We start from the raw sequence: 23,880 nt of genomic DNA, 5'->3' as shown, positions 1-23,880 counted from the left end.
CCCCAGCTGTCTGCCTAGAATTTGCTAGCTATTAAATTAGGGGGGACCCCACGTCATTTTTTTTGGGGGATCCCCCATTTTAATAGCTAGTAAAGGCTATGTATTCAGCTGGGGGCTGATATTAGTAGCCTGGGAAGCTCCGTGGGTATTACCCCCTTCCCAGGCTTCAAACATCTGCCCCAGTCGTCTGCTTAACCTCCGCTAGAGCCTAAAATTAAGGGGAACCCACGCCAATTTTTTTAATAATAAATCCTTTATTTTAATACTAAATGACAAGTACAGTAACCAACACTATCACTGTACTTCATATATATGTGACTGACATGTTTCTATCTATCTAATCTATGTGTGAAGCTCTATTCTGTCTGTTATAAATTGTCGGGTACCGCTGCTGAATTGCCGGCCGGCTTTTTTAAAGAGACGGTGCATGAAAACACTATTATTTTTTTTGATAAATCCTTTACGCTAAATGACAAGTACAGTAAGCAGCACTGTCACTGTACTTCATATATATGTGACTGACATGTTTCTATCTATCTAATCTATGTGTGATTCTCTATTCTTTCTATTCTAAATTGTCGGGTACCGCTGCTGAATTGCCGGCCGGCTTTTTTAAAGAGACGGTGCATGAAAACACTATTATTTTTTTTGATAAATCCTTTACGCTAAATGACAAGTACAGTAAGCAGCACTTTCACTGTACTTCGTATATATGTGGCTGACATGTTTATATCTATCTAATCTATGTGTGAAGCTCTATTCTTTCAGTTCTAAATTGTCGGGTACCGGTGTATGCCGCTGCTGAATTGCCGGCTTTTCATGTTTCACTGTTGGCACTGTTCCCATCGATTTGGGCAATCACTGTAATGCCACAACCACCATGGCTGTGGCATTACAGTGAGTGGCAGACAATCCCTGCATGATTGGTGCTCTAAATAGCGCCAGACATGCAGGACACGCTTTTGGTGCACGAACAGTTATCGAACATAACCTCGAACAGCCGAATTTTTTGCAAATCGTTCAGGTTCGTCGAACAACTCGAACACTGCCCAAAACAGCTCGAATTTGAGATTGGCGAACAGTTCTAGTCGAACACCGCTCATCTCTACTAGCTAGCAATAAGAGATCCCAGTATGACGGGAACAAAACTCCGAAGGTAATTAATTTATCTAATCATATATTCTCTCAAATTGAATTGAATTTGCTTTTTAAGGGTTTGACCTTTTCACCTAGCATGAAATTTGATCAATTTACAGTCCTAACAGATCTACATATTTTCGCTCGAAGCTTGGTTTTTAAGAAGTGGCTCCACAATGCGGATGTTCAGAAAAATTTTCCTTTGTCTGAAGAGCAACAGGCATTGAGCATATTGGAGGAACTGACAGTTGAACACAACAAAACATCATTAGGTAAGGTTCCAGCATCTATTCGTCCTAAGTCTAAGAAGTTCCCACCCTTGTCAGCATGCCCTAATATCAACATCTTTGTGCAGTTAGTAACTAAAGACCTAGAGCATATACCTACAACCATTCATGATGACAATCTTTCTGGACCAGAACGTGCATGTTTAAAACATTTGAAGTCACTTAAAGATGTGGTATTTAAGCCTGCTGACAGGGGTGGGAACATTGTGGTATGGCCTCGATCAATGTATGAAAATGAGGCATACAAGATGCTCAGGGACCAACAATGTTATAAGAGATTGACGTTCAATCCTCTATCGTTCTATAGAGAACAGCTCAATGAAAGTCTTCTAACGGGGCTTGCGAAAGGTATCATTACCAAAACAATATATGAAATTTTGCTGATTAAAGAACTTTCAGTACCGACCCTTCATCTACTACCGAAGGTCCACAAAAACATGAAAATACCTCCGGGTAGACCAATTATTTCGGGGATTGGTGGACTAACAGAGAATATCTGTAAATATGTGGATGCCTTCCTCAAACCACTGGTTGAAACTATTCCATCCTTTTTACACAACACATCTGATTTTCTTCGGAAAATCGACTCCACACACATTGACGAGGACATGCTTCTTGTCACGTGATGTGGAGTCTCTCTACACCAGCATACATCACGATGATGGACTGAGAGCGGTTCATCGTTTCCCTTCGATGACCCAGTTAACATTGGATGAACGAGATTTCATCCTCCAACTATTGGAGTTTATACTTACCAGAAACTTCTTTTGCTTTAATGGGTCCTTTTTCTGCAGCTCCAGGGAACAGCTATGGTGGCGGGCTGGGCACCTTCCTATGCCAACCTGTTCCTGGGGCTGTGGGAAAGGGACCTATTCCCACCGGATCAGTGTTCATCAATGGACCGGGTCATATTCTGGGCCCGGTACATTGATGACATTTTTCTGATCTGGCGGGGTACCTCAGAGGAACTTGATGGGTTCTTTCAGAAACTAAACTCCAATGATCTGAACATCAAACTTACACATAAGTTTGATTATGAGCAAATAGAATTTTTGGATGTGCTCATTAAGAGGGATAAATTTGGCTACCTTCGATCTGACCTATTTCGAAAGGAAACAGCAGTTAATGCCATATTGCTTGCGTCCTCGTCACATCTGGGACAAACAATAAAAGCTGTATCTGTGAGTCAATTCCTCCGCATCAGACGCATCTGCTCTACAAATAGTGATTTTGAAATGAGAGCAGAGGAAATGAAAAGTAGGTTTTTAGATCGTGGGTACAGCAAAAAAAATATTAAACATGCGTATAATCGAGCGAAGAACATCAATCGCCAACAATTAATGTACTCTACTAGGCAACAAAAAAGTGAGAATTGTGTTAGGATGGTGACACAATACCATTCGCAATGGCGCAGAATGTATGAAGTATTGAAGAAACACTGGCCTGTCTTACTTGCTGATCTGACACTTAGACAATATCTATCTGCATACACCTCTGTCACCGCACGTCGGTCTCCCAACCTTCAGGATCAACTGGTTAGGAGATATCTTACACCTAATAACCAATCCAAAATTAGTGAAATTAGATCGGTCGATAAAAGAAAAACATGGGGCTGTACTTCATGTGGTTCATGTGTTTCTTGCCCAAACATTGAAAACACAACAAGATTCCTTTCATCCAACGGCAAGGAATTCGCAATCTTGCATTCCATCACCTGCGCAACACGCAATGTTATTTACCACGCTACGTGCCCGTGCTCTTTGATCTATATAGGTCTTACAACCAGGATGTTAAAGACTAGAGCAAGGGAACACGTGCGAGATATTATAGCGGCAGCCACTGAGGAGAATTTGGACTTGTTAAAAACAATCCCTAGACACTTTAAGCAATATCACGCCTGTGATCCATCAGGCCTTCGGGTTAAAGGGATTAATCATATATATACAACATTTCGTGGAGGTAGTGCTAGCCGTTTACTTGCACAGAAGGAATCCAGATGGATTTGGCTATTGCAAACGCTACATCCTCAGGGCCTTAATGAATCTTTGAGCTTCTCACCATTTCTCTGATCGTCTCTCCCTTTCATTTTGCACCTGCCTTTGATTTCGGTATTTTAATTTCATATGGTTTTACTTGTTTTTATATTCTGTGTTATTTTGGTATTTGTTTAATTATTGTCTTATTTCCTTTCAGTATATGCGTATTTGTCCTTGATTGTGGTTGCTCTTTTTCTTCGCTTCTGTCGATGGGCATGTGTGGATGATCTTTTAGCCATCTTGGGGTGATGAGGACACTTTTGGGAAGAAAGGAGTCGGCCAATGATGTACCTTGGCTTAATGATATCAAAGAACTAAGCAATGAAGAAACCGCCATACAATTGTAATTCTATGATATTGACTTGCACTTTGTAAAATGTAGAGTCTTCAGCATGGCTTTTTCTTGGGGTCTGTACCTTATATGTTATGTTAGAATTGAAATCCTATGATATTGACTTGCACTTTGTAAAATGTAGAGTCTTTAGTAAGGCTTGTGCTTGGGGTCTATACCTTATGTGTTATGTTAGCTACTTACAGATTGTTGCACCGGCATGGGGATTTAACTTCTTTACAGTGACTTTCGGGGTTAATTATCTTATAATCTTACACTTCTCTCCATTTGGGCAAAGTACCATGCCTCTATGGATGGGAGTGTCTGTAATAATATGATACCCAATGATTGGGTTAGTAAAATATATGATTACTTAGGATTTAAGGGTTCCCCTTAAACAATGTTTTGTGGTCAATCCTTTTGCCAGGTGCATTTCTGTAGGAGTTGTGTCTTTCCATTTTGTCCAACTGTCTTATTACAAGTGCTATGCATATTGTATGTGGGTATTATTTATGGTCATCATTTTGATTAGTCTATTCCACTATAGGATTAATATTTTCGACCTTTAGGTGCCACATGAAACTATTGTTTTAACTTTGAGATGTTTAACATCTTCATATGTTTTGGACAGTGATGCATCCTCTTGACCTCTCGGACTCTTTCTTGGACATCCGCGGTGTGTGGTTGCTTCGCTGCATCATTGCGCATGCCCACGATTTGGATAACAGTATTACCCGGTGGGCGCACCTGTGACGCTGCGGGAATCCCGCTCATGTGACCCAAAGGGCGGGGGTACGATCATGTGACTTGGTGGGTGGTACCGCTTTGAGACTAGACGCATCCGGGTGTGAGTACCGGGATGTAGATGCACGCGCCTTGCACCTAACACACTGAGCATTTGAAAGAGAGAAAAAAAGTTATGGGATGGGCCCTGTATGGGTTACTTCTATTGGGAAATACGCAATACTTAAGGGATACCAATTTTAACTATGTCACACCCCGGGAAGAAGGCACAGCGCCGAAACGCGCGTAGGTGCGACGACACCTTGATTAACTCAACACATGTGAGTAGGGATAGCACATCTATATGTATTGATATGTATCTAGGTGTGAGATGGATCTTCCTTTTGAAATCATTTAATGCACTGTGCACTTTAGCACCTAGTTATGGTCTAGACATATGAGTGGGTTTAGCTCTTTGAGAGGGTATTTTGGTTATATCCCTCTTTATTGTCTGTACCGCTTTTTACAAGCTCCTTCCTCATGTGATTGTCTATCTGTGGTGCTCTGTTTTGGCTTACTACTATTATACTTATTGCCATTCGAAAAAAAAAATTTGTACGGTTTTAAATGAATTTTCGTTAATAAAATTTATGAGAGTTTTTCAGATATTGTTGGTTATACGGTTTTTTCTTTTTGATTCGCTTTGCTATAGACGTTGAACAGTGTTATATTGTCCTGCTTTAAGTAATTTAACATGTATATGATCCTAGTGGTCAATTGCTCTGCTTGTTTTGTGAAGGTGTTGTTTGTTCTGACTCTCCTGTTACCAATCCAGCTTGTTCTCTTGTTTTGTCTGACCTCTCCACTCCTCTCCTCGGTTTTCTGTATATTGATCCTGTGCTGCCAGCTCCAACTTCGGACTGTCTCGGACTGACCTCTGACATCTCTGTCTGTTTCCTTTGTGCTTTGTGCTTTGCCTCTACCAGTTAGTCAGCTGCTGATGGTCTGAGCACTGCTCTGGAGTGGCATCTGGTGGCTACCCTAACAGCCCAAGCCTATTCTGACCATTAGAGGCTCTAGTGAAGACCAGGTAGCCACTCCAGGGTCAGTCCAGCCAGTGGTCTAGTGGGTCCACACCCACTGCCATCATATTGATCGTATCCAATTCACTGGAAGTTATCCTAATTCACTGGGAGTTTTCCTTTTGCTTTAACTCTGATCTGGCTTTTGACTTAAGTTTTTTTCTGCCTCCCACCTGACTCTGACACCATCTAGTCTGGCCTAGCTCTATCTAACCATATGTATTTGATCTCAGCTTATTCTCTGAATACAGTTTTTGTCTACTGATTTTGTTTTGTAAATTCCCTCTCAGGTTTTGATCCAGTTAGTTGACTTTCCTCTACCAGCTTGCTCCACCTTGCACAGATGCTTCTGTATCTTCATATAATTTCAGACATACTCTACAGTGTGGGGACTATATCATGACTTCCAGGCCTCCTTGTTCTTCTTTATGCTGAAGAAATTTCTTAATGGAATTAGCTGCATGTTTGTGGCTGTTGTCCTGCATACAGAATAAATTTAAAGCCTCATCATCATCAGATGCCTCCCTGATGGTATTGCATGATGGATATGTATCTATCTGTATTTCTGAGCATTGAGGACACCAAGAAGAAATGTTGAGAACCATAGACACAGGGGTCAGTCAACGAAACAGTGCAGTAGATGAAAAACATATCATACTTACTTCCCATTGAAATCGGAAGATCTCCAGCAGTGTTATTAGTTTAGAACTAGCAACAACCAGTGGGACTCAGCTACAACTGTCTTCTTTTCAGAGAATTCTGGCCAGTAGTGATTTTCATGGAAGAATTTCATTAAAAAACTATACCTTTAACATGGAAACAGTGCAGAGTGACTTAACTACAGTATGCACAAAAAAATAGGAACTGGGTGCATAAAAATGGCATGTTCTCTGGACTGATGAGTCAAAATGTTAAATATTTGGCTGTAGCAGAGGTACAATAATGAGTGTCTGCAAGTAACGGTGAAGCAGGTGGAGGTTCCTTGCTAGAGATGAGCGGTGTTCGACTCGAACTGTTCGCCAATCTCAAATTCGAGCTGTTTTTGGCGGTGTTCGAGCTGTTCGACGAACCCGAACGATTTGCAAAAAATCCGGCTGTTCGAGGTTATGTTCGATAACTGTTTATGCACCAAATCGTAACTGGATTTTTTCACAGTAATACTGTTAATCAATGTTAATACACATTTTCAGTGTACAGCAGGAGGGGCAGGGGATGGATCTCTGCAGAAATAATGCCGATCTCCTGTTAGGGGGAGCGGTTGCAGATAACTTTATTTAATGGAACGCAACCGACCCCGGGGTCCGCGATGCAGCCTAGAGGACTGCTGCCGAACACTTACCGGGTGGAAAGGCAAACGACAACTGAAAGATAAACCCTTCCGTGTTAACTACACACCGGACAGGGTATAGCGGTACGCTCTATCTCCGTTTACTGCACGGAGGAGAGAGTGACCAGCGACGCACCTAACAAATATCTTAGCCCTTCATGTTAACTCACACGGAAGGGTAAGACGGTATGCACAACCTCCAAGAACCGCAGGGAGACGTGCGTCCATGGGAACAGCAGTAGCCCTGTCTTTGATACAGGCGCTACGCTATGGGGATTGACGCTAAAGCGGTTCACACAATCTCCAAGAACCGCAGGGAGACGTGTGACCGGACTATGAGCAGTAGCCCTGTCTTCGGTACAGGCGCTATGCTATAGGAGACGGCGCTAGCGTGCGGGTGATTCCCGCCGGGTAATCGAGCACTCAGCTTGCGTGCTACCGGACTGAGCAAACCCGCTCTATTTAGCTCACAGGCGGCTCGGGGTGTAAGGCGAACCCCCTGGTTAGAGCCAGTCAGCGAGGCGAAGCTACCTGCCTACTAAAGCTATGGCTCTTTGAGCCCGGCCTGCCTAACTAAAGCTATGGCTCTTTGAGCCCAGAGTAAGCGTGCACGCCACAAACAGCTAGCTCAAATGATCTGAGCGCGCCGCCATGTTTGTGGGCGGGCCTTTTAAAGACTAAGCCCTGCCCAGTGACGCGCTATTGGTGACGTTACCCGTGGACCAATCAGGGAGTGCTAGGTCACCGAGTCAGGTGGGTGCCAGCCCACCAATCATGATCCGCCAGGTCACGGACATGCTCAGTGCGGCGAATCCTGGACTTAGACTCCACGAGCCCTGTCTCCCTCTGCAGCCTATACTTAACACTGCTAGACGCAAATGTCTGGGAGACAATCTGCAGGGCTCGTGGAACAGCTAGGCGTTGGGGCTGACAACAGTGCTGAGCAGCATCAGCCCTTGCTGGCTTGGAATGGGAGACCACAGAAGGTCTTGGACCCATTTCAAATCCAGCCCCAGACCGAAGCCTAACATCTCCATTTTTTTTTTCCCGCATTTACAGTGGGGCGGTGCAGTCTGTCAGCCTATCAGCAGCGCACACACGCAGCAAAGTGCTTTTTTTCACACCAGCAAGGGCATGTGTCATTGGCTGTGTAATTCACATGTCCTTGGCCAATAAGACCCAGCCATTTTCCACGTCGCCACCATTTTCTCACTGCTACAGCTGAGTGTTAGACGGCACCGCTGCTGCTGTTAGCGCTATATTGTGTAACTGTGAATTGCAAGCGAATTCTCTCTTAGATAAACAGAAAGGTTTAGGGAGTAGGGACTAGTTTGTAATTGCAGCCCTTTTGAGGGCTAGGTTACAGCAGTTCCTAGCACTTTTTGCCAGGCAGGTCTGTGCCAGTGCTGTGCAAGTGTTTTTCACAGCATTTGGCTAAATCTAGCTAAGCCAATCCTTTTGGGCCTCTAGCAGTGTGTGTTAGTCAGTGGAGTAGCCTATCTGTGTTGCAAGATATACCACCTGTGTATCTAATACCATTTTTTTTACTGCACCTAGCCAAGTAAAACCTTTTGGGCATAGTAGCAGTGTCTGTTACTCATTGTAGTAGCCCATCTGTACCAAGCTACACCACCTTTGAATATAATACCATTTTTTTTAACTGCATCTAGGCCAGTAAATAATTTTGGGCCTGTAGCAGTGTCTGTTACTCATTGTAGTAGCCCATCTGTACCAAGCTACACCACCTTTGAATTTAATAACAATTTTTTACTGCATATAGCCCAGTAAATAATTTTGGGCCTCTAGCAGTGTCTGTTACTCATTGTAGTAGCCCATCTGTACCAAGCTACACCACCTTTGAATTTAATATCAATTTTTTACAGCATCTAGCCCAGTAAATAATTTTGGGCCTGTAGCAGTGTCTATTACTCATTGTAGTAGCCCATCTGTACCAAGCTACACCACCTTTGAATTTTATAACAATTTTTTACTGCATCTAGCCCAGTAAATAATTTTGGGCCTGTAGCAGTGTCTGTTACTCATTGTAGTAGCCCATCTGTACCAAGCTACACCACCTTTGAATTTAAAAACAATTTTTTGCTGCTTCTATTAGCCCAGTAAATAATTTTGGGCCTGTAGCAGTGTCTATTACTCATTGTAGTAGCCCATCTGCACCAAGCTACACCACCTTTGAATTTAATAACAATTTTTTACAGCATCTAGCCCAGTAAATAATTTTGGGCCTGTAGCAGTGTCTGTTACTCATTGTAGTAGCCCATCTGTACCAAGCTATACCACCTTTGAATTTGATAACAATTTTTTACTGCATCTAGCCCAGTAAATAATTTTGGGCCTGTAGCAGTGTCTGTTACTCATTGTAGTAGCCCATCTGCACCAAGCTACACCACCTTTGAATTTAATAACAATTTTTAACTGCATCTAGCCCAGTAAATAATTTTGGGCCTGTAGCAGTGTCTGTTACTCATTGTAGTAGCCCATCTGTACCAAGCTACACCACCTTTGAATTTAATAACAATTTTTTACTGCATCTAGCCCAGTAAATAATTTTGGGACTGTAGCAGTGTCTGTTACTCATTGTAGTAGCCCATCTGTACCAAGCTACACCAACTTTTAATTTAATAACAATTTTTTACTGCATCTAGCCCAGTAAATAATTTTGGGCCTGTAGCAGTGTCTGAAACTCATTGTAGTAGCCCATCTGTACCAAGCTACACCACCTTTGAATTTACTAAAAAAAAATTAATGCATCTAGCCCAGTAAATAATTTTGGGCCTGTAGCAGTGTCTGTTACTCATTGTAGTAGCCCATCTGTACCAAGCTACACCACCTTTGAATTTAATAACAATTTTTTACTGCATCTAGCCCAGTAAATAATTTTGGGCCTGTAGCAGTGTCTGTTACTCATTGTAGTAGCCCATCTGTACCAAGTTACACCACTTTTGAATTTAAAAACAATTTTTTACTGCATCTAGCCCAGTAAATAATTTTGGGCCTGTAGCAGTGTCTGTTACTCATTGTAGTAGCCCATCTGTACCAAGTTACACCACTTTTGAATTTAAAAACAATTTTTTACTGCATCTAGCCCAGTAAATAATTTTGGGCCTGTAGCAGTGTCTGTTACTCATTGCAGTAGCCCATCTGTACCAAGTTACACCACCTTTGAATTTAATAACAATTTTTTACTGCATCTAGCCCAGTAAATAATTTTGGGCCTGTAGCAGTGTCTGTTACTCATTGCAGTAGCCCATCTGTACCAAGTTACACCACCTTTGAATTTAATAACAATTTTTTACTGCATCTAGCCCAGTAAATAATTTTGGGCCTGTAGCAGTGTCTGAAACTCATTGTAGTAGCCCATCTGTACCAAGCTACACCACCTTTGAATTTAATAACAATTTTTTACTGCATCTAGCCCAGTAAATAATTTGGGGTATAGTAGCAGTGTCTGTTACTCATTGTAGTAGCCCATCTGTACCAAGCTACACCACCTTTGAATTTAATAACAATTTTTTACTGCATTTAGCCCAGTAAATAATTTTGGGCATAGTAGCAGTGTCTGTTACTCATTGTAGTAGCCCATCTGTACCACGCTACACCACCTTTGAATTTAATAACAATTTTTTACTGCATCTAGCGCAGTAAATAATTTTGGGCATAGTAGCAGTGTCGGTTACTCATTGGAGAAGCCCATCTGTACCAAGCTACACCACCTTTGTATTTAATAACAATTTTTAACTGCATCTACCCAAGTAAAACCTTTTGGGCCTATAGCAGTGTCTGTTACTCATTGGAGTAGCCCATCTGTACGGATATGCAGCGATACTAAATAACCAATGGTGCACAAGCTTATGGCCTCCGTATTGGGCAGAACAAGTGCTGACAAAAAAACAGACACTCCTGGTACTCTTCCCAATAGTGGTAGCAATAGAAATATGGGGCACGCACCTGGCTAACAAAAATATACGCTTCACAACAAAAAACACCAGCCTAGCGCATTGCATTAATAAGATGGCATCATCGTCTCTCCCAGTGCTAGGAATACTATGCCGGCTAGCATTCCTGTGCCTAAAACACAATCTATGGGTCCGCACTAGCCACAATGCTGAGGAGTCTAACGCTGCTGCTAACGCTTTATCACAATTCAATTGGTAGATTTTCACATAGCTCCTCCCCAACGCCCACCCATCGGGCAACAGTTGCCCACCCTCCTTATGGGATCTAGTGGCGAATAGTTGATGCTATTAATCAGAGCATCAGTTGCCCCGTCGACGTGGCAAGCATACGTTAAGGCAAGGGAAGAGTGGACACGACTAGTAGCAGGCAGACGGGTTGACCAATGTGAACAAGCCAGATTACAAGTCACCATAGAAATTATCCACCAGCTAATGATGAGGGGCATATCAGGGGTGTCAGCGCAGCGGTGTCTGACCGGAGTAGCATTTCATTTCCAACTACTGAATTGGGGAGATGTGATAAAGAGATTCATCATCAGACAATCCATAAAAGGGTGGAAAAGGGGTCAGCCAAGTCAGGAGTGTAGACGTCCCGTGTCACTAAAACTGGTTTCTCACATCATATCCCTAACACCATTAACATGACACTCACAATTTGAAGCAACACTACTGTCTACTGCATTTGCGATCACCTTCTTCGGGGCACTATGCATAAGCGAATTAGTCCCTCAATCCGAAATTACCACCAGTGGAGGCTTATTGCAGTAGGACGTAGTCATAGCCAATTATGCAATACGTCTACGCATACGCAAATCGAAAACGGTTCCAGCGGGCAGGGGCACTTGGGTACTTCTACATCCCACAAACGGTACACTGAGTCAGGTAACAATAGTAAAAACATATATAACCATCAGATCACAAAGTAATTTTTTCCTATCACACATTGATGGAACGCCATTATCAAGATACCAGTTCCAAACTATATTTAATAAATGCCTAACATTGGCAGGGAACCACCCCAAAGATTACGGGACACACTCATTTCGCATAGGCGCGGCCACGGAAGCAGCAAGAGCAGGACTGTCAGAAACGGAAGGTCAGAGGATAGGGAGATGGCGATCCATGTGTTTGGCGAGAAAAATAAGACCGGACTTGTTATCCTAACGTGGTTTGCTTCTTTTACAGGTGACGGTAAGCCAACAGTGTGGGTGATAGGCCACTCGTATATATATTGGGCAGAAAAAGGGCGAAAGACTGCCCAGGCGGGAGGAAATTAGAGTTTCGTAGCACATATTTCAACTGGAAAGGAATTAGAGGCCTGCAATGGCCACAGGTACTAATGGAGGTAATCAAGGTAGGGAGAGAGGCAAGAGGTCCGGTCATCTTAGTTATACAGGCCGGGGGAAACGACCTAGGTCATCACAAGAGCGCATAACTAATGGCAATAATGAAACTAGACACTGAGCGCTTCAGAGAATTTTTCACAAAACTAACTATAGTGTGGTCAGAGATTGTGCCGATGGCGGTATGGCAAGGTGTGCGAGACATCACGGCCATCGAATGGACAATGCGGGTAATAAATATTCGGTTGGCAAAATTTAGAAGAGACAGAGATGGTGTAGTGATACGACACCGACAACTGGAAGGAGATAAAGCTGGCCTCATACGGCCCTACGGTGTTCATTTAATGGATATTGGACTGGACATATTCCTGTCAGGACTCCAGGACGGAGTGGAACAAACGTTAAGAGTGATGGATGGGGGTCAGAGTCCTGCATACGAGTACGCAGGATCCTCCGTGGCCTAGAAATAGAAAGGACATGTTGGAGAGTTACACTTGTTGGCCAACTTGCCAGTGTGGAGACCCACGGCATGCTGCAACAAGCTGAATTATTTTAGAAATAAAATGCCTTTCTAATGTAATGAGGATAAAGAGTTAATAAAGCTGTGACCGATCCTCACCCATCCAGTTGTAAGAGTTACATTATTGTATTCTCAAGGAAAGGGGGGTGGTAGGAGGGCTATGCATCTGGATTTGGTTGGGGGTCCCCACAGTCTGCCTAGGCTAGATGCAGCTAAAAATTCTTATTAGATACACAGGCAGTGTAGCTTGCTTCAGAGCTGGGCTACTACGCTGACTAGCAGACACTGAAGCTTTGGAGCAGACCTCTGAGTAAACAGCTCTTCAGACTTAATCATATGTGTTACCCCAAGCCATAGGGTATGTAGTTTATTACGGTTAAAAGGGGGGGGAGCGACCCAACCCACCTGGAATTGACTATGCCAACATCACGTAAAACACAGCAAGGGGACTCCAAAAAGAGTCTCCAATTTTTCCAAAAATTGTGGCACAGACACCACTTCAGTGGCATCAATTGCCCCAGAGTTGCTTAAAATGGTTGGTGAGGTGATTTTACCAAATCCTCAAGGTTTTAGTCTCCCCAGGATGACACAGGGGTAGAAAAGTCCTTGCGGATCCATGATTTGTTCATCTTTATGAACGTGAGTCTGTCTACATTCTCAGTGGACAGCCGCGTGTGCTTATCTGTCAGCACACCACCAGCAGCGCTGAACACACGTTCAGAGAGAATGCTGGCTGCAGGGCATGACAAGATCTCAAATGCGTGAGTGGTGAGCTCCAGCCATTTTTCCAGGTTGGAAGCCCAAAATGAGCAAGGGTCCAGTGACACAGTCATGGCTTCGATGTTCACATGGAAATACTCCTGTACCATCCTCTCTAGGTGTTGATTATGTGTCAGACTTCTTGTCTCCTGTGGCCTTTCAAAGGATGGTCTAAAAAAGTGGTGAAACGATTCCACAAAATTGCTGTTACCAGCAGATACTGTGTTACTGTTACGGTTTGAGTGATGAAGACTCGATAGTCCCACGGTTGACAAGTTAGAACTGTGAGATTCACTACGTGCACCACTGGTGTTTTGTGGCAAAGCACATGTAAGATTCTGCAACAGCCTCTGCTGATACTCCTGCATTCGTGAATCCCTTTCTATGGCAGGAATTATTTTGGCAAATTAACTTTTGTAGCGGGGATCTAAGAGTGTGGCAACCCAGTAGTCAGGATCACTTCGAATTCTGACAATCCGGCGGTCTTGTTGCAGGTAGTGCAGCAAGAGGGCACTCATGTGTCTTGCGCATCTAGGAGGACCAAGTCCTTGTTGTGTTGGTAGCGAGGTAAGAATCATGCTTCCTTCCTCTGCCCTCTCCCCCCAACCTCGCACAACAGAAATGTGATCAAGGTCTCCCTCATCTGATGAGTCTTCCATGCCCATCGCCAGTTCGTACTCCACTTCTTCCTCGGCTCCTGCACCTTCCTCAACAGTTTGGCTGCTAACATGCGCCCTGGTTAATCCCTCTCTACCACCCTCCCATGCCTCCCGCCTTGGTGCTGCCGACTGCCTGGACCTTGGAGATGTTATCCCTTCCGCATATGACTCCTCCTCTACTTCCTCCTCCTCCTCTTGTCCCACCACCTGACTACGAAATCTGTTAAACGTGTGCTCCAGCATGTAAATCAACGGAATAGTCATGCTGATAATGGCACTAAACATCTTCGTCGCCATTTCAAAACTGTGCAGAAGGGTGCATAGGTCCCTGATCTGAGACCACTCCTGCAGCGTGATTTGCCCCACCTCTGGATCTCATTGGCCCAGGCTATACGTCAGAACGTATTGCACCAGGGCTTGTCGGTGCTGCCACAGTCGCTGCAACATGTGCAGAGTTGAATTCCACCATGTCGGCACATCGCATTTTAGCCGGTGAAGTGGCAGACCCAATGACTTCTGTAGAGATGTAAGTCGCTGAGCTGCGGGATGCGAATGGCGGAAGTGAGCACACAGCGACCGTGCCCTCTGCAGAAGGCCATCTAGTCCGGGATAGTGGGCTAAAAATTGCTGGACAAACAGGTTCAACACGTGAGCCATACAAGACACGTGTGTGACATTGCCCCGGCGAAGAGCCGCACCCAGGTTTGCAGCATTGTCGCACACGGCCTTCCCTGGTTGCAGGTCCAGTGGAGACAACCATTCATGAAACTGGGTCTCCAGAGCAGACCACAACTCCTCAGCTGTGTGACTCACATTTCCCAGACATTTCAAAGTAAACACCGCCTGATGCCGTTGAGCCCTGCTGCCAGCATAGTAAGGAGGTGTGCAGGATTCCTTCTGCACAGTTAGAAAGCGGGTGGCATTAGCAGACAGGCTTTGGGTGCAGGTGGAGGACCGAGAGGAGGTTGAGGAGGCAGAAGCAGTGGAGGAACTTCGAGATAAAGAGGATTGACGCACAACTCTTGGGGACGGCAAGACTTGGACAGCAGCCCCTTGTCCTGCTATCACCATAGTTACCCAGTGCCCAGTCAGCGACATGTAACGCCCCTGTCCATGCCTACTCGTCCAAGTGTCTGTGGTGAAATGCACCCTGTCACACACAGAGTTTCTCAAAGAAGCGGTGATGTTGTGTGCGACATGCTGGTGTAGCGCAGGCACACCTTTCTTTGAGAAGTAGTGCCGACTGGGCATCTGGTACTGGGGCACTGCGACGGACTTAAGGTCTTGAAAATCCTCGGTGTTCACCAGGCAGAAAGGCAGCATTTCTGTAGCCAACAGCTTGCAGATGATGAAATTCAACCTCTTAGCTTTGTCATGGCTAGGAGGAAATGGTCTTTTACTTGTCCACATCTAAGGGACCGGGGGCTGGCTGTTGTACTTAGACGGGGTTGAGTAGGGTGTCCCCGGCAAACTACCGGTCTATGAGGAAGATGCAGGTGGAAAAGTTAGGTTGCCTTGATCCAAAGGTGGTGCTCTCAATGTCGGAGAGCGCTCAACACCAGCTGGTGTTTCCACTTCCAAATGAAATGATGACCTGCCAATCACACTGGCTGTTGCGGGTAAAGAGGTGGCAGGTCTGCGTCCAAAAACATTTGTGACTGCTGTCCCCCCAGCCACAGAGGATGAAGAGGCCACAGATGCACAAGATGGGGCAGACGGTGGTTGGCCCGGCCCGCTAGGCCGCATTGTAGCACAGTGAGCTTCCCACTGCAACTTATGCTTTATATCCATGTGACGGTTCATGCCTGTAGTGCTCAAACTATGGATTTTGTGGCCTCTACTTAGCTTTTGGTGACAAAAATTACAGATAACACAAGTTGCGTCATCCTTATCCTTCTGAAAAAATTCCCAGGCTATGCAAGGCTTAGAGCCCATGCGACCTGAAGAGCCACCACAACTTGTGGTCAGAGTCAGAGTTGTGGTTGAGGATGCAGTTGTTGACGTGCTTCCAGTACTCCGTCTCTGTCCAGGAAGGCGCAACCTAACCTCGTCGTCAATAGCATCCTCCTCCACCTCCTGGGCTGACCACATCGACTGGCTGACTGTGGGTTGAGAGTAAGTGGGATCTCCAACCTCGTCATCATTACCCTGTGTGTTCTCACACCCGTCGTCCTCGGAGCCAACCTTTTCCTGCCCTGACCAAAAAGTCACGTTGTCGCTCCAATCAGGTATTTGAGTCTCATCATCATCTTCATCATTGTCTCCACCAACAGGAGTTACAGTTTGGGAATGAAGGTCTACATTATGCTCTGAACCTTCTTCATCTGGTCCTAGATCCGACTCATAAAGATTCTGGGCATCAGTGCAGATCATTTCCTCGTCTGGATTAACAGAAGCTCTGGAGCAGACCTCCGTTTCCCAGGTCATAGTATGAGTAAACAGCTGTGCAGACTCAATCATCTGTGTTACCCCATACTCAGACGGGCAGCTGGAGACTTGGGAGCTGTGCGGAATCAAGTGCGATTGGGGTGACACCTCTGAGGACTGGAGTATTTGTGATGTTGAAGTTGAGGTGGAGGAGAGCCCACTTGAAGGAGCACTTGATATCCGTTGAAGCACCTGCTGTTTTTGTGCCTCATCTGGAATTTGTAGCGATGGGCGTGTCCGTAAGAAAGGGATCGAATCACATTGTCCACAAAAAGAAGTAGACATCTTAGTTTGGCTGGAAGATGGTCTTTCTTCTGCAGATGTTACTCCCCCCCACAGTGGGGGTGCTCGACCCATCAGCGGACAGGCACCAGTATTGGGAGAGGGGGGGCTGGTCGTCAGGGTCCACCGCGGCTCTGGCACAAACCTGGCAACACGGAGGTCGCATGGGCAGGAAGGGACTGGCCGTGTCGGCTTCGCACTCCAGCGCAGTCCCTCTGCCCGCTCGCGCCCGTAACCTCAAAGGGATGCGCAAGCCGCTTTTCTTCCCAGGGCTGTTCCCCACCCAGCAGGAATGTGGGGGAGCTCAGGTCGGCCTTCCACTGTACTCCCTTACCTCCCTCGCCCTCATTCCTTCTTCAGTTCTCCATCTAACCCCTCGGCTCTGTGGTGTCCGCTCTCCCTCCAGCTCTCTCCTTCTCACAGGTGGACTAAAACGTATTTTCACACTGTGGCGAATCTTTTGGGCCCAGGCATAAGAAGTTGTCGAGGTAATGGATAATGTGTGCCCCCTTAGAAACGTCCATTACAACCCATTCGAGGAAGCAACTAAATGCCTCAAATAGTGAGCAGGATCTGGACCACAACATGGGCAAACAGCGATCTATATAGTATGCTCCTTCCCAGAAGCAGCCCAAGAGGTGGACACTATTCGGAGGCACAGGTAGCAAGTAACCGGAACGCCCCATCAATGTCTGTTTTGGCCATTAGGGTGACCCTTCCCAACTTCTTGATCCGCCTGATTGCCTTGTCAAAGGATGTACAGTATATACTACTGTACTTGGTTCCGCGTCGATGTTGTCGTTTACTGACCTGCCCCTTGGATATGACAAATGGTGGATTAGTCCGAATGTATTGGGTTTCGTTTTTGACACAACTCACAACGGGGATACCATTATGTCTTGTAAGGAAAGTGTTCTGAATGCAACCGCCATTCTAACTAAAGATATTTCTTTTTTTAATTTTCTTGTCACGACGTCTGGGTGTTGGTAGGCTGATTTTAGATTTTTACTCCAGCCTTTCTTGATTTTAGAAGGGCATGACATGCCTATATCTGTGTCTCCCCCTCCTTTTTCTCCTCCACCTCTTTTCTTTTCGCATGACTATATGTACTTGTCACTTTTCCATGTGTTAGTTGTGTCTTCTGAGCAGTTTGTCAGCTTTTGGACACCTTTGAAGGTGTTTTCGATGTGTTTCTATTTGTTTTTGTTTGCCTGCCATTGGTTTTAATGGTGTTCGACGGTGTTCGACGAAAAGTTCGACGAACATATGGGTGTTTGATGAACCGAACCGAACCCGAACACTACGGGGGTGGCTCAACTCTATTCCTTGCAAGTTTCAGCAGAAGTAATTGGGACTTTGATTATGATTGATGGTGTCCTCGATGCTAAGAAATAGTGTCTGGAACAACATGAAGAGACAAAGGAATAGAGATGAGCGTTGTTCTACTCGAACTGTTCGCCAATCTCAAATTCGAGCTGTTTTGGGCGGTGTTCGAGCCGTTCGGCGAACACGAACAATTTGAGAAAAATTCGGCTGTTCGAGGTTATGTTCGATAACTGTTCGTGCACCAAAATCATAACTGGATTTTTTCTCAGTAATGATGAAAATTAATGTTAATACGCAGTTTGAGTGTACAGCGGGGTGGGGGGAGGGGCAGGGGATGGATCTCTGCAGGAACAATGAAGATCTCCATTTTTTTTTCTCTTTCCCGCATTTACAGTGGGGAGGTGCAATCTGTCAGCCTATCAGCAGCGCACACACGGAGCGAAGTGCTTTTTTTCACACAAGCAAGGGCATGTGTCATTGGCAGTGTATGTCACATGTCCTTGCCCTATAAGACCAAGCCATTTTCCCCGTCGCCACCATTTTCTCACTGCTGCAGCTGCGTGTTAGACGGCACCGCTGTTGCTGTGTGCGCTATACCTTGTTAATTTCAAGCCAATTTTCGCACAAATATACAGATAGCTTGGGAGTAGGGAATAGTTGTGATTGCAGTCCTTTTAAGGACTAGGTTACAGCATTTCCTACGACTTTTATCAGGGAGGTCTGTGCTCTTAAATAGATAGGTTGTGGGAGTAAAGACTAATTGTAATTGGAGTCCTTTTCAGGACTAGGTTACATGAGTTCCTATCAGTTTTTGCCAGGCAGGTCTGTGCCAGTGCTGTGCAAGTTTTTTTCACAGCATTTGGCTGAATCTAGCAAAGCTAATCCTTTTTGGCCTATTGCAGAGTGTGTTAGTCAGTGGAGTAGCCTATCTGTGTTGCAAGATATACCACCTGTGTATAGAATACCAATTTTTTTACTGCACCTAGTGAAGTAAAATCTTTTGGGCATAGCATCATTCTATTAGTCCATCTATACTGACCTCCATCAGGTTGCAAATTAAAACTAATTTTTATCTGCATCTACAGTACCTCTGAAAAAATATTTGGGCTTCTAGCAGTGTGTGGGACTTGTTCTATTAGTCCATCTATACTGACCTCCATCAGGTTGCAAACTGAATATATTTTTTTCTGCATCTACCTCTGAAAAAATATTGGGCTTCTAGCTGTGTGTGGGTCTTGTTCTATTAATCCATCTATACTGACCTCCATCAGGTTGCAAACTAAATATAATTTTTTTCTGCATCTACCTCTGAAAAAATATTTGGCCTTCTAGTAGTGTGTCGGACTTTCTCTATTAGTCCATCTATACTGACCTCCATCAGGTTGCAAATTAAAAATAATTTTTATCTGCATCTACAGTACCTCTGAAAAAATATTTGGGCTTCTAGCTGTGTGCGGGACTTGTTGTATTAGTCCATCTATACTGACCTCCATCAGGTTGCAAACTGAATATATTTTTTTCTGCATCTACCTCTGAAAAAATATTGGGCTTCTAGCTGTGTGTGGGTCTTGTTCTATTAATCCATCTATACTGACCTCCATCAGGTTGCAAACTGAATATATTTTTTTCTGCATCTACCTCTGAAAAAATATTTGGCCTTCTAGTAGTGTGTCGGACTTTCTCTATTAGTCCATCTATACTGACCTCCATCAGGTTGCAAATTAAAACTAATTTTTATCTGCATCTACAGTACCTCTGAAAAAATATTTGGGCTTCTAGCAGTGTGTGGGACTTGTTCTATTAGTTCATCTATACTGACCTCCATCAGGTTGCAAACTGAATATATTTTTTTCTGCATCTACCTCTGAAAAAATATTTGGCCTTCTAGTAGTGTGTCGGACTTTCTCTATTAGTCCATCTATACTGACCTCCATCAGGTTGCAAATTAAAACTAATTTTTATCTGCATCTACAGTACCTCTGAAAAAATATTTGGGCTTCTAGCAGTGTGTGGGACTTGTTCTATTAGTCCATCTATACTGACCTCCATCAGGTTGCAAACTGAATATATTTTTTTCTGCATCTACCTCTGAAAAAATATTGGGCTTCTAGCTGTGTGTGGGTCTTGTTCTATTAATCCATCTATACTGACCTCCATCAGGTTGCAAACTGAATATATTTTTTTCTGCATCTACCTCTGAAAAAATATTTGGCCTTCTAGTAGTGTGTCGGACTTTCTCTATTAGTCCATCTATACTGACCTCCATCAGGTTGCAAATTAAAACTAATTTTTATCTGCATCTACAGTACCTCTGAAAAAATATTTGGGCTTCTAGCTGTGTGCGGGACTTGTTGTATTAGTCCATCTATACTGACCTCCATCAGGTTGCAAACTGAATATATTTTTTTCTGCATCTACCTCTGAAAAAATATTTGGCCTTCTAGTAGTGTGTCGGACTTTCTCTATTAGTCCATCTATACTGACCTCCATCAGGTTGCAAATTAAAAATAATTTTTATCTGCATCTACAGTACCTCTGAAAAAATATTTGGGCTTCTAGCTGTGTGTGGGACTTGTTGTATTAGTCCATCTATACTGACCTCCATCAGGTTGCAAACTGAATATATTTTTTTCTGCATCTACCTCTGAAAAAATATTTGGCCTTCTAGTAGTGTGTCGGACTTTCTCTATTAGTCCATCTATACTGACCTCCATCAGGTTGCAAATTAAAAATAATTTTTATCTGCATCTACAGTACCTCTGAAAAAATATTTGGGCTTCTAGCTGTGTGCGGGACTTGTTGTATTAGTCCATCTATACTGACCTCCATCAGGTTGCAAACTGAATATATTTTTTTCTGCATCTACCTCTGAAAAAATATTGGGCTTCTAGCTGTGTGTGGGTCTTGTTCTATTAATCCATCTATACTGACCTCCATCAGGTTGCAAACTGAATATATTTTTTTCTGCATCTACCTCTGAAAAAATATTTGGCCTTCTAGTAGTGTGTCGGACTTTCTCTATTAGTCCATCTATACTGACCTCCATCAGGTTGCAAATTAAAACTAATTTTTATCTGCATCTACAGTACCTCTGAAAAAATATTTGGGCTTCTAGCAGTGTGTGGGACTTGTTCTATTAGTTCATCTATACTGACCTCCATCAGGTTGCAAACTGAATATATTTTTTTCTGCATCTACCTCTGAAAAAATATTTGGCCTTCTAGTAGTGTGTCGGACTTTCTCTATTAGTCCATCTATACTGACCTCCATCAGGTTGCAAATTAAAACTAATTTTTATCTGCATCTACAGTACCTCTGAAAAAATATTTGGGCTTCTAGCAGTGTGTGGGACTTGTTCTATTAGTCCATCTATACTGACCTCCATCAGGTTGCAAACTGAATATATTTTTTTCTGCATCTACCTCTGAAAAAATATTGGGCTTCTAGCTGTGTGTGGGTCTTGTTCTATTAATCCATCTATACTGACCTCCATCAGGTTGCAAACTGAATATATTTTTTTCTGCATCTACCTCTGAAAAAATATTTGGCCTTCTAGTAGTGTGTCGGACTTTCTCTATTAGTCCATCTATACTGACCTCCATCAGGTTGCAAATTAAAACTAATTTTTATCTGCATCTACAGTACCTCTGAAAAAATATTTGGGCTTCTAGCAGTGTGTGGGACTTGTTCTAATAGTCCATCTATACTGACCTCCATCAGGTTGCAAACTGAATATATTTTTTTCTGCATCTACCTCTGAAAAAATATTGGGCTTCTAGCTGTGTGTGGGTCTTGTTCTATTAATCCATCTATACTGACCTCCATCAGGTTGCAAACTGAATATATTTTTTTCTGCATCTACCTCTGAAAAAATATTTGGCCTTCTAGTAGTGTGTCGGACTTTCTCTATTAGTCCATCTATACTGACCTCCATCAGGTTGCAAATTAAAACTAATTTTTATCTGCATCTACAGTACCTCTGAAAAAATATTTGGGCTTCTAGCAGTGTGTGGGACTTGTTCTATTAGTCCATCTATACTGACCTCCATCAGGTTGCAAACTGAATATATTTTTTTCTGCATCTACCTCTGAAAAAATATTTGGCCTTCTAGTAGTGTGTCGGACTTTCTCTATTAGTCCATCTATACTGACCTCCATCAGGTTGCAAATTAAAACTAATTTTTATCTGCATCTACAGTACCTCTGAAAAAATATTTGGGCTTCTAGCAGTGTGTGGGACTTGTTCTATTAGTCCATCTATACTGACCTCCATCAGGTTGCAAACTGAATATATTTTTTTCTGCATCTACCTCTGAAAAAATATTGGGCTTCTAGCTGTGTGTGGGTCTTGTTCTATTAATCCATCTATACTGACCTCCATCAGGTTGCAAACTGAATATATTTTTTTCTGTATCTACCTTTGAAAAAATATTTGGCCTTCTAGTAGTGTGTCGGACTTTCTCTATTAGTCCATCTATACTGACCTCCATCAGGTTGCAAATTAAAATTAATTTTTATCTGCATCTACAGTACCTCTGAAAAAATATTTGGGCTTCTAGCTGTGTGTGGGACTTGTTCTATTAGTCCATCTATACTGACCTCCATCAGGTTGCAAACTGAATATAGTTTTTTCTGCATCTACCTCTGAAAAAATATTGGGCTTCTAGCTGTGTGTGGGTCTTGTTCTATTAATCCATCTATACTGACCTCCATCAGGTTGCAAACTGAATATATTTTTTTCTGCATCTACCTCTGAAAAAATATTTGGCCTTCTAGTAGTGTGTCGGACTTTCTCTATTAGTCCATCTATACTGACCTCCATCAGGTTGCAAATTAAAACTAATTTTTATCTGCATCTACAGTACCTCTGAAAAAATATTTGGGCTTCTAGCAGTGTGTGGGACTTGTTCTATTAGTCCATCTATACTGACCTCCATCAGGTTGCAAACTGAATATATTTTTTTCTGCATCTACCTCTGAAAAAATATTGGGCTTCTAGCTGTGTGTGGGTCTTGTTCTATTAATCCATCTATACTGACCTCCATCAGGTTGCAAACTGAATATATTTTTTTCTGCATCTACCTCTGAAAAAATATTTGGCCTTCTAGTAGTGTGTCGGACTTTCTCTATTAGTCCATCTATACTGACCTCCATCAGGTTGCAAATTAAAACTAATTTTTATCTGCATCTACAGTACCTCTGAAAAAATATTTGGGCTTCTAGCAGTGTGTGGGACTTGTTCTATTAGTCCATCTATACTGACCTCCATCAGGTTGCAAACTGAATATATTTTTTTCTGCATCTACCTCTGAAAAAATATTTGGCCTTCTAGTAGTGTGTCGGACTTTCTCTATTAGTCCATCTATACTGACCTCCATCAGGTTGCAAATTAAAACTAATTTTTATCTGCATCTACAGTACCTCTGAAAAAATATTTGGGCTTCTAGCAGTGTGTGGGACTTGTTCTATTAGTCCATCTATACTGACCTCCATCAGGTTGCAAACTGAATATATTTTTTTCTGCATCTACCTCTGAAAAAATATTGGGCTTCTAGCTGTGTGTGGGTCTTGTTCTATTAATCCATCTATACTGACCTCCATCAGGTTGCAAACTGAATATATTTTTTTCTGCATCTACCTCTGAAAAAATATTTGGCCTTCTAGTAG

Source organism: Phyllobates terribilis, unplaced genomic scaffold, assembly GCF_046119375.1.
Source record: "Phyllobates terribilis strain yellow unplaced genomic scaffold, ASM4611937v1 Scaffold_2__4_contigs__length_985480577, whole genome shotgun sequence".
NCBI lineage: Eukaryota > Metazoa > Chordata > Amphibia > Anura > Dendrobatidae > Phyllobates > Phyllobates terribilis.
This window is presented reverse-complemented; position numbering follows the sequence as displayed.